The 12,653-nt window shown below is 39.2% G+C and overlaps 3 pseudogenes across 1 annotated transcript; all 3 read left to right on the top strand.

Moving 5' to 3' along the window:
- Positions 1-251: 251 nt before the first annotated feature.
- LOC116558654 lies at positions 252-1,046 on the top strand (annotated as a pseudogene).
- A 21-nt stretch (positions 1,047-1,067) lies between these two features.
- Positions 1,068-2,029, top strand: LOC116558653 (annotated as a pseudogene).
- A 942-nt stretch (positions 2,030-2,971) lies between these two features.
- On the top strand, positions 2,972-4,034 carry LOC116558652 (annotated as a pseudogene). Its single transcript, XR_004272117.1, has one exon. The product of XR_004272117.1 is annotated as a 39S ribosomal protein L15, mitochondrial pseudogene (transcript).
- Positions 4,035-12,653: the final 8,619 nt, after the last annotated feature.

Below are 12,653 nucleotides of genomic sequence, written 5' to 3'. Positions count from 1 at the left end.
AGATAACTTTTCTCCTGCTAATCGGTCTACTGTGTATTTCACAGACTCAATTTGGAGGTCAAAGAGACAGTTTTTCTCTCCACTATACTCGTTTATACTTTAGGACTTGAAAATAGTGGACAAGGGAGTTACTTATGTGATTCGTTAGATGAGTACAATTCTTACTGAAATTAGCTTCTTGGATTGGATGGACTCATCTAATCAGCCATTTTACCTTAAAAATGCGTTTTCTTCGGACGAGGGGACAGAGACCTCACTAGGGAGCCAGAACCTGTTTTCAGCATGGGTATTTTAAGAGAAGAGACAGAGACTGTCACTGCAGTAGTCACTGTCCTGGTAAATTAACCGTTGCACGGCCCAGAAGTGGCTCCGTGTCGACCAATGGGAGCCGAAGCCTTCGAGGATGCTGGAACTGTAGTTCTGGCCTAGGTTGGCACATGAGGTCTGAGGGAACTCACCCACTGGCTCTGGTCCACCTTCTCCAATCCCTGTCTTCCAGGAGAGGGCTATCTCTTAAGAAAGGAAGGAGTTCTGTGCCCCTGAAAACCTACTGTCTGGTCCTGGCTGCATGGAAAAAAGATGGGCTTTTACAATTAAGGTTGGAAGAAGCCACCACAGGCAGCAGAATCCATCTTGAGATGAAACAACTGGACCTCTGGCAGAATTTCAAGGCACATACTGGGCTGACTCTGGGGCCATGATGTTGCCTTATCCTTCAGCACTGGGAGATGAAGACTGGGAGGAGATTTTCCTTTCCAAGAATGGGGAAAATAGAGAGACCATGAAGAAATTGGCTCAAAATCATAAAGCAAAAGGCTTGCTTTCTAATGATACTGACTGGCCCCAGGAAAAGGAGGGAAAGGCCCAAATAGAGGTACCAGTTACATTCAGGGATGTGACTGTGATCTTCACGGAAGCAGAATGGAAGAGATGGAGTCCAGAGCGGAGGAATCTATACAAAGAAGTGATGCCGGAGAATTACAGGAATCTTCTCTCATTGGGCATGGCGGCAAAACACTCTCTGTCCTAAGACAAGGGAGAAGAGCCCAGCAGCCCTACTTAGGACGGTGGGCAAGAGCAGCAAGATGCTGCAGCATGTTGACTATGGGGTGAGGTGCATCCTGCAGGACGGCCGGATCTTCTTCGGCACCTTCAAGGCTTTTGACAAGCACGTGAATTTGATCCTCTGTGACTGTGATGAGCTCGGAAAGATCAAGCCAAAGAACTCCAAACAAGCTGAAAGGGAAGAGAAGCGAGTCCTTGGTCTGGTGCTGCTGCGAGGGGAGAACCTGGTCTCAATGACAGTAGAGGGAGCTCCTCCCAAAGATACTGGCATTGCTCAAGCACTTGCTGGGGCTGCTAGGGGTCCAGGGATTGGCAGGGCTGCTGGCAGAGGAATCCCAGCTGGGGTTCCCATGCCTCGGGTCCCTGCAGGACTTGCTGGGTCAGTCTCTGGGGTTGGCGGGCCATCTCAACAGGTGATGACCCCACAGGAAGGGGCACTGTTGCAGCTGCTGCCACAGCCAGTATTGCCGGGGCCCTGACCCAGTGCCCACCTGGCTGTGGGGGTCCTCCCCCTCCTATGGGCAGGGAAGCACCCCCTCCAGGCATGATGGGCCCACCTCCTGGTATGAGGCCTCCTATGGGTCCCCCGTGGGGATCCCTCCTGGAAGAGGGACTCCAATGGGCACGCCCCCTCTGGGAATGTGGCCTCCTCCTCCTGGGGTGCGAGGCCTTCTTTGACCCTTGGCCACAGAATATGGAAGTAGCTCCGTACAGGTGTGGGCTCGATTCCTCAGGGCTACGTTACCACAGACCTGTTTGTTTGTTATGCTGCTGTTCGCGGGGTCTCCCCGGGTTGTCTGGTTTCCCTTACAGGGCCCCCTCCCCCGGGAATGCGCCCACCAAGGCCCTACACTCACCTTGGCCCTCCTCAGCTCCCTGCCTGTTTCCCAAGGCTGTACATAGTCCTTTTGTTTCCTTGTGGCCTCTGAAACTGGTTTATAATAAACTCTGAAGAGAACATTAAAAAAACAAATGTGTTCTCTTCAACACGAGTCCTCTGACTTGATTTCACGACGATTATAATGAGAATGCTACTGCTACTGATAATGGTATAACTTTTTTTAGGTTATACTTTAAGTTCCGGGACACATGTGTAGAACGTGCAGGTTTGTTACATAGGTATACATGTGCCATGGTGGTTTGCTGCACCCATTAACCCGTCATCTACATTAGGTATTTCTCCTAATGCTATCCCTCTGTTAGACTCCCACCCCCTGACAGGCCCCAGTGTGTGATGTTCCCCTCCCTGTGTCCATGTGTTCTCATTGTTCAAGTCCCGTTTATGAGTGAGAACATGTGGCATTTGGTTTTCTGTTCCTGCGTTAGTTTGCTGAAAATGATGGTTTCCAGCTTCATCCATGTCCCTGCAAAGGACATGAACTCATCCTATTTTATGGCTGCATAGTATTCCATGGTGTATATGTGCCACATTTTCTTTATCCAGTCTATCATGGATGGGCATTTGGGTTGGTTCCAAGTCTTTGCTATTGCAAATAGTGCTGCAATAAATACATGTAACTCACATTTTTATTGGGAATATTCAATGTGCTTAGTGCTGCACAATGCAGTTTTTACTGACAACTTTGTACACTTATAAGATTGTGTTATGTATGACTTATTTGAAAATTTCAATCACTTCTATTACAGCTATAGGCTACCAATACAATAAAAAGAAACACAAACGATTCTTAAATTTTACCATTTTTAATTTGTTTGAACATCACATGCTCTTTTCTTGGCCAGTTAATTGAGAGTAAATAATTTGTTGGTTTGTTAACACTGAAGACACAACCAATGTGTCTTGACAAGGTTTATTTTTCCCTCATAATTTTCTTTTCAAGTCTTTGGTTCCCAGTGTGCACTTATTACTGCTTTAGGTAGTAGACAATAAGATGTCATTTCTGGAGTTATGGCCGGTCCTTTGCAGGGCGGTAGGTCCCGGGCCCTGGACCTACTCCGGGACCTGCCGCGTGTGAGCCTGGCCAACTTAAAGCCGAATCCCGGCTCCAGGAAACTGGAGAGGCGACCAAGAGGTCGGAGAAGAGGTAGAAAATGTGGCAGAGGCCACAAAGGAGAAAGGCAAAGAGGAACCCGGCCTCGCCTGGGCTTTGAGGGAGGCCAGACTCCATTTTACATCCGAATCCCAAAATACGGTTTTAACGAAGGACATAGCTTCAGACGCCAGTATAAGCCTTTGAGTCTCAATAGACTGCAGTATCTTATTGATTTGGGTCGTGTTGATCCTACTCAACCTATTGACTTAACGCAGCTTGTCAATGGGAGAGGTGTGACCATCCAGCCACTTAAAAGAGATTATGGAGTCCAGCTGGTCGAGGAGGGTGCAGACACCTTTACAGCGAAAGTTAATATTGAAGTACAGTTGGCTTCAGAACTAGCTATTGCTGCAATTGAAAAAAATGGTGGTGTTGTTACTACAGCCTTCTATGATCCAAGAAGTCTGGACATTGTATGCAAACCAGTTCCATTCTTTCTTTGTGGACAACCCATTCCAAAAAGAATGCTTCCACCAGAAGAACTGGTACCGTATTATACCGATGCAAAGAATCGTGGGTACCTGGCAGATCCTGCCAAATTTCCTGAAGCGTGACTTGAACTTGCCAGGAAGTACGGTTACATCTTACCCGATATCACTAAAGATGAACTCTTCAAAATGCTCTGTACTAGGAAGGATCCAAGGCAGATTTTCTTTGGTCTTGCTCCAGGATGGGTGGTGAATATGGCCAATAAGAAAATCCTAAAACCTACAGATGAAAATCTCCTTAAGTATTACAGCTCATGAATTCCCATCTGAGAAAGCAAAGTTGTTAAAGAGGACTGGAATAGGGACCGAAAGATGTGTATTTGTCATTGCATTTTCATTATGTATAACTTTCCAGATGATGATGTTACTTTTCAGTGTACTCAGATCTCTCATTTTCATTTAAAATTAAAATGGCAGGAAACAAGGACTGCATGGAGAAAAAAAAAAAAGATGTCATTTCTATTTTAACCTTTTTTTTTTTTTTAAAAAAAATGGATCCCAAAGATTAACTAAAATTTTAATATAAATAGCCAAACATAAGAAGTCTCAAGTACAAGTTTTTAAACTATTGTATAATTATTCAGAAATATGCTATAATGTATTATAGTATATAGTATATAGTATGCTATAATGTATACAGTATATATAGTATATAATATGCTATAATGTATTATAGTATATATAGTATGTATACTATAGCATAAAGCAATACTACAGCATTAAAATTTTCCCATATATTATTTCATCTTTCCTCACAACACCTTTTAATATGAAGCAAATGTTATAGATGAGAAAACTGAGGCTCAAAGAGCTGATTACATTTTCTCAAGATAAAAATGAAAAAAGTTACCAATAGAAAAATTAAATAGAGAAAAAAATTGCTTAAGATTACAAAGTGGCAGAGCTAAATATAAAATTTAAGCTTTCTTTCTCAGAAAGTATGTTATTTTAATTAGGAATCAACTTTTTCATTTCTTCTCCTCCTCTTTCTACTCCTCTCCTCCTCATTTTTCACCTTTACTTCATGTTTCTCTTCATTTTCTTCTTTGTTCCTCCCCTTCTCTTCTTCTCCTCCTTTTCTTCATCATCATCATCATCATCATCATCATTATTAATAGCTTTCAATGGGCAAGGCACTATTCTAATTTCTTTACTGGTATTTATCAAGTTTAATTCTCAAAACTACATTAGGTAAGTATTATTATTAAACCCCTTTTATAGATAAAGAAATCGATGCATAAAGAGTTCCAATTTGCCCAAGGACACAGAGCTCATTGGTAGTGTTAGGATTCAATCCCTAGTCATTTGGTTTTAGAGTGTGTGCTCTTAACTGTTATTGTAGTCCACCATTGTAACTAACAGTCAGAGATGTCTTCAGACAATGTTTTAGCAACTTCTTTTGAAGTACTCCTCAAACAGAACAACAAAATCAATTAATAGGAACATGCCATGTGCCAAATCCTGTACAACATCTTAACCAGCAATGGATTAACCAAAAAAAGATTTTCACGAGAGGTAAGGGGTGTGGGATCAGGTTTGGAGAATTGATATACTAAAATATTGGCCAATTGGCAACTTAAGTGTATTCAACATACTTGTTATCATACTGCTAAAAGACAAATATAATTAATGTTTCCAAAAAAGGAAAAAACAAGTATAATCAATGTATTATCTTCCTATTTAGTCTTTGATTATATACCTAATTGTATTTTTTCATAAAGAAGGTTTTGCCTTGATTATATACCACAATTGCTTGAGCTGTGCATCATTTCAAATAATTTTAGTCTAAAAATCATACTTTGATGTGATAATTGCCCTAATTAAGGTGATGCCTTTACTTATACACTTGAATATAAATAGCTGAAAAATCTCCACAACCTTTTTTTCTTTCCAAATTTTAAAATTCCTTATGAATATCAGAGGGTATATTCAGTTCTGACATGTACATGTATGATTTTAGAAAAAAAATTACCCCTGGGGCCAAGAGATATATGGAATTATTACACTCTAGTATGTAACATTCTTGAAAGCTGGAAAACAATTACATTTACATATTTGTTTATGCATATTTATATTGGTTTACTGCATTTTCTAACATTACCTACACTGGTATTTGAGACTTGGAGAATTACTTTTTAAAAACCACATTAAGTTTTCTGGGTGAGAGAAATATTTAAACCATTGCAAAAATCCCTTTGCATGTGAAATCGTATCTTAAGTAAAAACAAAACAAAATAAAAATTAAAGCATTTCCATAAAATAAATGTAATTTGTTTGCAAGTTCTGTAGTAAATTATATGTTTAACAGCAATTTTACTTTGCATATTCAATACGTGATAAATATGTTCTCCAGAAGATGTGTTATCTGTTTTTGAAATTATTCTTAACATTTTTTATTCTTAAAAAGATAAAGCATCAAGTTTTACCATTAATACACATTATTTTCTGGTTTTAAAATTTATTATCAAATGCAAAAACAGAGCAAATGAATATATTTGATGTGTTTTGTAGTCTTAAATAATATTTTATGTAATGTAAAGAACACAGTGAAAGGAACACTGGACTTTTTGGTCTTCTTGGCTCTGTCACTAATTAATTTGCTATCAAAGAGTCTCCTCATCTTATATGATCCTTAGTTTTCTTCTCCATAAAATCTAGGCGAGTGGTCTAAGGTGTTGCTCCTCCAAGTGTGTTCCCTAGACCAGCAGTGTTAGTATCGGCTGGGAGCTTGTTAGAAATGCAGATTCTTCGATCAAACTCTGGGCTTACTGAATTAGAATCTGCATTTAAGTAGAATCCTCAGGTGATTCATATAGTGGTTAACGTTTGAGAGATTCAGCTGCAGTAAGCTTGCATATCATCACATCTGAAGATGTATAGATCATGAATGCAGCATTTCACATAGAAATACTCACATATTTTAAAATGCTACAAAATGTTCTAAAAGATATAAATTTGGTACTGTATAGGCTTAGGTTAATCTAAGACTACCAGTTACTCCCTGTGTGATCCTGGGTAAGTCATTTTTTATGTTCTTGTATATGAATCATTGATAGGTTTTATTTAAATACATCACAGGAGTGATGTATTTTAAATGAAATAAATATTTTGTATTATCACTGGAGTTCAGTACAAGTTAATTTTTCCTTTCATCTTCTGCCTTCCACACCTCCTCATCCCCATCCCCAAGTTGTGTTAAGCCACAAACAGAATGAGATGAATAAATCGAATATTATTGAAAAGTGCATTAATAATATGTGTATACTTGCAATTACAATTGAGCTGTTCATTAACCTGAGCTGAGCCAGTTAATTTCCTACTCTAAAGCAATTAATTTCATTCTTGAAAGTACTTGCTCCAAACCTTTCTTGCTTTCCTGAAAGACAAAATGTCACCTCTTCCTGCCTTCGGGCATCTGCTAGGCCAACTCAGTGATCTACAGGAGAGGGGAGGCAGAGAGACATCAAGAGCTGAAAGTGTAATTACCTACATGGGCAGGAAAACATGAAAGAGCAGCCCCAAACACATGTGTACACCATTCCTTCAGGCTCAGGCAGATAACCAGGGTGACCAGTAGGGCTGGAGACAGAGGAAGATTCTAGCACAGAGTGAAGAACTGGGAATCCATGACCGTACCACAGAGCATGGCCCATGTCTCTTTGTTTCATTGATAGATACTCAATGCCTGGAATTAATATGTGCTCAATAGATACTTTTTGATGCGTGAATCGAGTGAAGCTGAAGAGCAAATCAGCTGACTTGAATAGCAGGAAGTAAGGGAGGTTTATTCTTGGATAATAAGACCTCAGGAGATGGAGGAGGCAGTGGAAAAATGAGATAGTACCTAGAGCTGAGAAGGGTGCAAGGTTCCAGGCAAAACCCAGAGATGAAAGTAGAAAAGATGGAATCCCTGGTTTCCGGCTCAGGAATGACAAAGAAACGAGTTATCACAATCTGGCTTTGCGTCAGTACAAGACCCATGGCAAAAACCATTTGGATGCTTTAAAGGGGACCAGGAGGCTAGAGGAAAGACATCTAGACTAAAAGGAAATTCCTAGGTGTTTTACATGGTATCTGGGATTTAATTTAGTTAGGTGTGGTATGACAGGCAGACACAAAAGTGATTGTCATGAAGGAAGAAGTCAATCATACTCAGTTCCTTAGAGGCATGAAGTCATGGCATCCACACAGGTCCACATGAGAAGCACCAAGGCCAAATGGATGGGAAGAAGAAAGAACTAGGAGCTAAAGTCTTTGTTGCAGTTTACAGCAGGAAGTAGGGGAAAAAGTTCTGCATTGTTGTAGGCATAAGATACAGATATGTTTAAATGTACTTGGTTATTGTATGCTACAAACCACACACCCCTACAAAAGGGAAGTGTGCAGTTAGGCCCAGGATGGTGAGCAAGGGCAGCAGTTAGAATGTGGCTTATGGAAGGATGCCAAATGGTCAAATACGGAAGATAAAAGAATAATAATTACACTTGGGCTAGGTCAGGGAGAAGGATGCCACAGACTTTTAGGTCCTGTTGAGGTGTAGGTACCCTCTGTACTAGCAGCATCCTGGGAAGGTGACTGAACATCAGAGAGGAATGGTTGGTGGTTCCCAGCCTCAACAAAGGTCTCTGGGCAATTGATACACTCTAAAGGGACTGACCTTGAAGGGACCTTCTGGGTTGACACAGTGATTGTCACCATGTTCCCTGGTGTGAAAAGATGATACTTTGACACTAAGTCTGCTGGATATTGCCATAATCATGGGAAAAAATGGGGGAGCCCCAGCTGAGGTTAAGACTAAACTTCTTGTAAGCCCTTTGGGGGTAGAAATTCATCTGAAATTGAGGAGTTCCTCCTTTCAGAAAGTTGTTTTGGCTCTGCTTAGATGCAGAGGCACATTTCTCGCAGACAACTGGGTTCTTGTTCCAGCAATATTAAATGCTCCATCCTTTCCCCACTAGTTTGAAGTGTTGCCTTTACCAAATATTAAGCGTTGATATATTATTTAGGACAGTAGTTCTTCAACTTTTTGGCTGCAAATGTTTTTGTACTCTTAATATTTTCTGAGCATCTCAAAGAGCTTTAGTTTTTGTGAGTTATAGCTATTGATATTTATCACTTTAGAAATTAAAACTAAGAAACACTTAAAATTTTATCAATTCATTAAAATGAGCAGTAATAAACCTATTACATTTTAACATAATCACATATTTTATGAAAAGTAACTATTTTTCTTTTTTTTTAATTATTATACTTTAAGTTCTGGGGTACATGTGGAGAACACACAGGCTTGTTACATAGGTATACATGTGCCATGGTGGTTTGCTGCACCCATCAACCCATCGTCTACATTAGGTATTTCTCCTAATGCTACCCCTCTCCTAGTCCCCAACCTCATGGTAGGCCCCAATGTGTGATGTTGCCCTCCCTGTGTAAATGTGTTCTCATTGTTCAACTCTCAATTATGAGTGAGAACATGCCATGTTTGGTTTTCTGTTCCTGTGTTAGTTTGCTGAGAATGATGGCTTCCAGCTTCATCCATGTCCCTGCAAAGGACATGAGCTCATTCTTTTTTATGATTGCATAGTATTTCATGGTATACATGTACCAATTTTTTTTTTTTATCCAGCCTTTCACTGATGGGCATTTGGGTTGGTTCCAAGTCTTTGCTATTATAAATAGTGCTACGATAGATGTACATGTGTATGTGTCTTTATAGGAGAATGATTTATAATCCTTTGGGTATATACCCAGTAATGGGATTGCTAGGTCAAATGGTATTTCTTGTTCTAAATCCTTGAGGAATTGCCACACTGTCTTTCACAACGGTTGGACTAATTTATGCCCCTACCAACAGTGTAAGAGCACTCCTATTTCTCCGCATCCTTTCCAGCATCTGTTGTTTCCTGACTTTTTAATGATCACCATTTTAACTGGCATGAGATGGTATCTCATTGTGGCTTTGATTTGCATTTCTCTCATGACCAGTAATGATGAGCTTCCTTTCATATTGGCCGCATAAATTACTTCTTTGGAAAGTGTCCTTTATATCATTCACCCGCTTTTTGATGGGTTTATTTTTTCTTATAAATTTGTTTAAGTTTCTTGTAGATTCTGGATATTAGCCGTTTGTCAGATGGATATTTGCAAAAGTTTTCTCCCATTCTATATGTTCCCTGTTCACTTGATGATAGTTTCTTTTGCTGAGCAAAGCTCTTTAGTTTAATTAGATCTCATTTGTCTATTTTGGCTTTTGTTGCCATTGCTTTCGGTGTTTTAGTCATGAAGGCTTTGCCCATGCCTATGTCCTGAATGGTATTGCCTAGGTTTTCTTCTAGGGTTTCCATGGTTTTAGGTCTTTTGTTTAAGCCTTTAATCAATCTTGAGTTAATTTTTGTATAAGGTGTAAGAAAGGGATCCAGTTTCAGCTTTCTGTATATGGCTAGCCAGTTCTCCTAACACCATTTATTAAATAGGGAATCCTTTCCCCATTGCTTGTTTTTGTTAGGTTTGTCAAAGATCAGGTGGTTGTAGATGTGTGGTGTTATTTCTGAGGCCTCTGTTCTGTTCCATTGGTCTATAGATCTGTTTGGCACTAGTACCATGCTGTTTTGATTACTGTAGCCTTGTAGTATAGTTTGAAGTCAAGTGGTGTGATGACTCCAGCTTTGTTCTTTTTGCTTAGGATTTTTTCTTGGCTATGTGGGCTCTTCTTTTGGTTCCATATGAAATTTAAGTAGTTTTTTCTAATTCTATGAGGAAAGTAAATGGTAGCTTGATGGTGATAGTGTTGAATCTATAAATTACTTTGGGCAGTGTGACCATTTTCATGACATTGATTCTTCCTATCCATGAGCATGGAAAGTTTTTCCCTTTGTTTATATTCTCTCTTATTTCCTTGAGCAGTGGTTTATAGTTCTCCTTGAAGAGGTCCTTCACGTCTCTTATAAGTTGTATTCCTAGCTACTTTATTCTCTTTGTAGCAATTGTGAATAGGAATTTACTCATGGTTTGGGTCTCTGTTTGTCTGTTATTGGCATATAGGTATGCTTGTGTTTTTTGCACATTGATTTTGTATCCTGATACTTTGCTGAAGTTGCTTATCAATTTAAGGAGATTTTGGGAGGAGTCTTCTAAACATACAATCATGTCATCTGCAAATAGAGATAATTTGACATCCTCTTTTCTTAACCGAATGCCCTTTATTTCTTTCTCTTGCCTGATTGGTCTGGTCAGAACTCTCAATCTTATGTTGAATAGAAGTGGTGAGAGAGGGCATCCTTGTCTTGTGCCAGTTTTCAAAGGGAATGCTTACAGATTTTGTCCATTCAGTATGATATTGACTGTGGGTTTGTCATAAATAGCTGTTATTGTTTTGAGATATGTTTCATCAATACCTAGTTTATTGAGAGTTTTTAGCATGAAGGGCTGTTGAATTTTGTAGAAGGTCTTTTCTGCATCTGTTGAGATAATCATGTGGTTTTTGTTATTGGTTCTGTTTGTGTGATGGATTATGTTTATTGATTTACATATGCTGAACCAGCCTTGCATCCCAGGGATGAACCCGACTTGATCGTGGTGGATAAGCTTTTGGATGTGCTGCTGGATTTGGTTTGCAAGTATTTTATTGAGGATTTTTGCACTGATGTTCATCAGGGATTTTGGCTTGAAAGTTTCTTATTTTGTTGGCTCTGCCAGGTTTTGGTATCAGGATGATGATGGCCTCATAAAATAAGTTAGGGTAGATTCCTGCTTTTTGTATTGTTTGGAATGGTTTCAGAAGGAATGGTACCAGCTCCTCTTTGTACCTCTGGTAGAATTTGGCTGTGAATCTGTCTATTCCTGGCTGTTTTTGGTTGGCAGGCTATTAATTACTGCCTGAATTTCAGAACTTGTTATTGATCTGTTCAGGGATTTGACTTCTTCCTAGTTTAGTCTTGGGAGGGTGTATGTTTCCAGGAATTTATCTGTTTATTCTAGATTTTCTAGTTTATTTGTGTAGAGGTATTTATAGTTTTCTCTGATAGTAGTGTGTATTTCTGTGGGATCAGTGGCGATATCCCCTTTTTCATTTTTTATTGCATCTACTTGATTCTTCTTTTTTATTAGAGTGACTAGTGGTCTATCTATTTTGTTGCTCTTTTCAAAAATCTACCTCCTGGATTCATTGATTTTTTCAAAGGAGTTTTCATGTCTCTATCTCCTTCAGTTTTCCTCTGATCTTAGTTATTTCTTGTGTTTTGCTAGCTTTTGAATTTGTTTGTTCTTGCTTCTCTTGTTCTTTTGATTGTGATGTTAAGGTGTCAATTTTAGATCTTTCCTTCTTTCTCCTGTGGGCATTTAGTGCTGTAAATTTCCCTCTACACACTGCTTTAGCTATGTCTCAGAGATTCTGATATGTTGTGTCTTTGTTCTCACTGGTTTCAAAGAACTGCTTTATTTGTGCCTTAATTTTGTCATTTACTCAGTAGTCATTCAGGAGTAGGTTGTTCAGTTTCCATGTAGTTGTTTGGTTTTGAGTGAGTTTCTCAATTCTGAGTTCTAATTTGATTGCACTGTGGTCTGAGAGACTGTTAAGATTTCCATTGATTTGCATTTGCTGAGGAGTGTTTTACTTTGAATTATGTGGTTAATTTTAGAATGTGGGCGATGTTGTGCTGAGAAGAATGTATATTCTGTTGACTTGGCATGGAGAATTCTGTAGATGTCTATTAGGTCTGCTTGGTCCAGAGCTGAGTTCAAGTCCTGGGTATCCTTGTTAATTTTCTGTCTCATTGATCTGTCTAATATTGACAATGGCTTGTTAAAGTCTCCCACTATTATTGTGTGGGAGTCTAAGTCTCTTTGTAGGTCTCTGAAATCTTGCTTTATGAATCTGGGTCCTCTTGTATTGGGTGCATATATATTTAGGACAGTTAGCTCTTCTTTTTGCATTGATCCTTTTACCATTATGTAATGCCCTTCTTTGACTCTTTTGATCTTTGTTGGTTTAAAGTCTGTTTTGTCAGAGACTAGAATTGCAACCCTGTTTTTTTTTTTTTTTTTTTTT

Source organism: Sapajus apella, unplaced genomic scaffold, assembly GCF_009761245.1.
Source record: "Sapajus apella isolate SASKATOON/1434 unplaced genomic scaffold, GSC_monkey_1.0 scaffold22, whole genome shotgun sequence".
Taxonomy (NCBI): domain Eukaryota; kingdom Metazoa; phylum Chordata; class Mammalia; order Primates; family Cebidae; genus Sapajus; species Sapajus apella.
The sequence above is the reverse complement of the archived record's forward strand: the minus strand, read 5'-3'. Positions and strand labels throughout refer to the sequence as shown.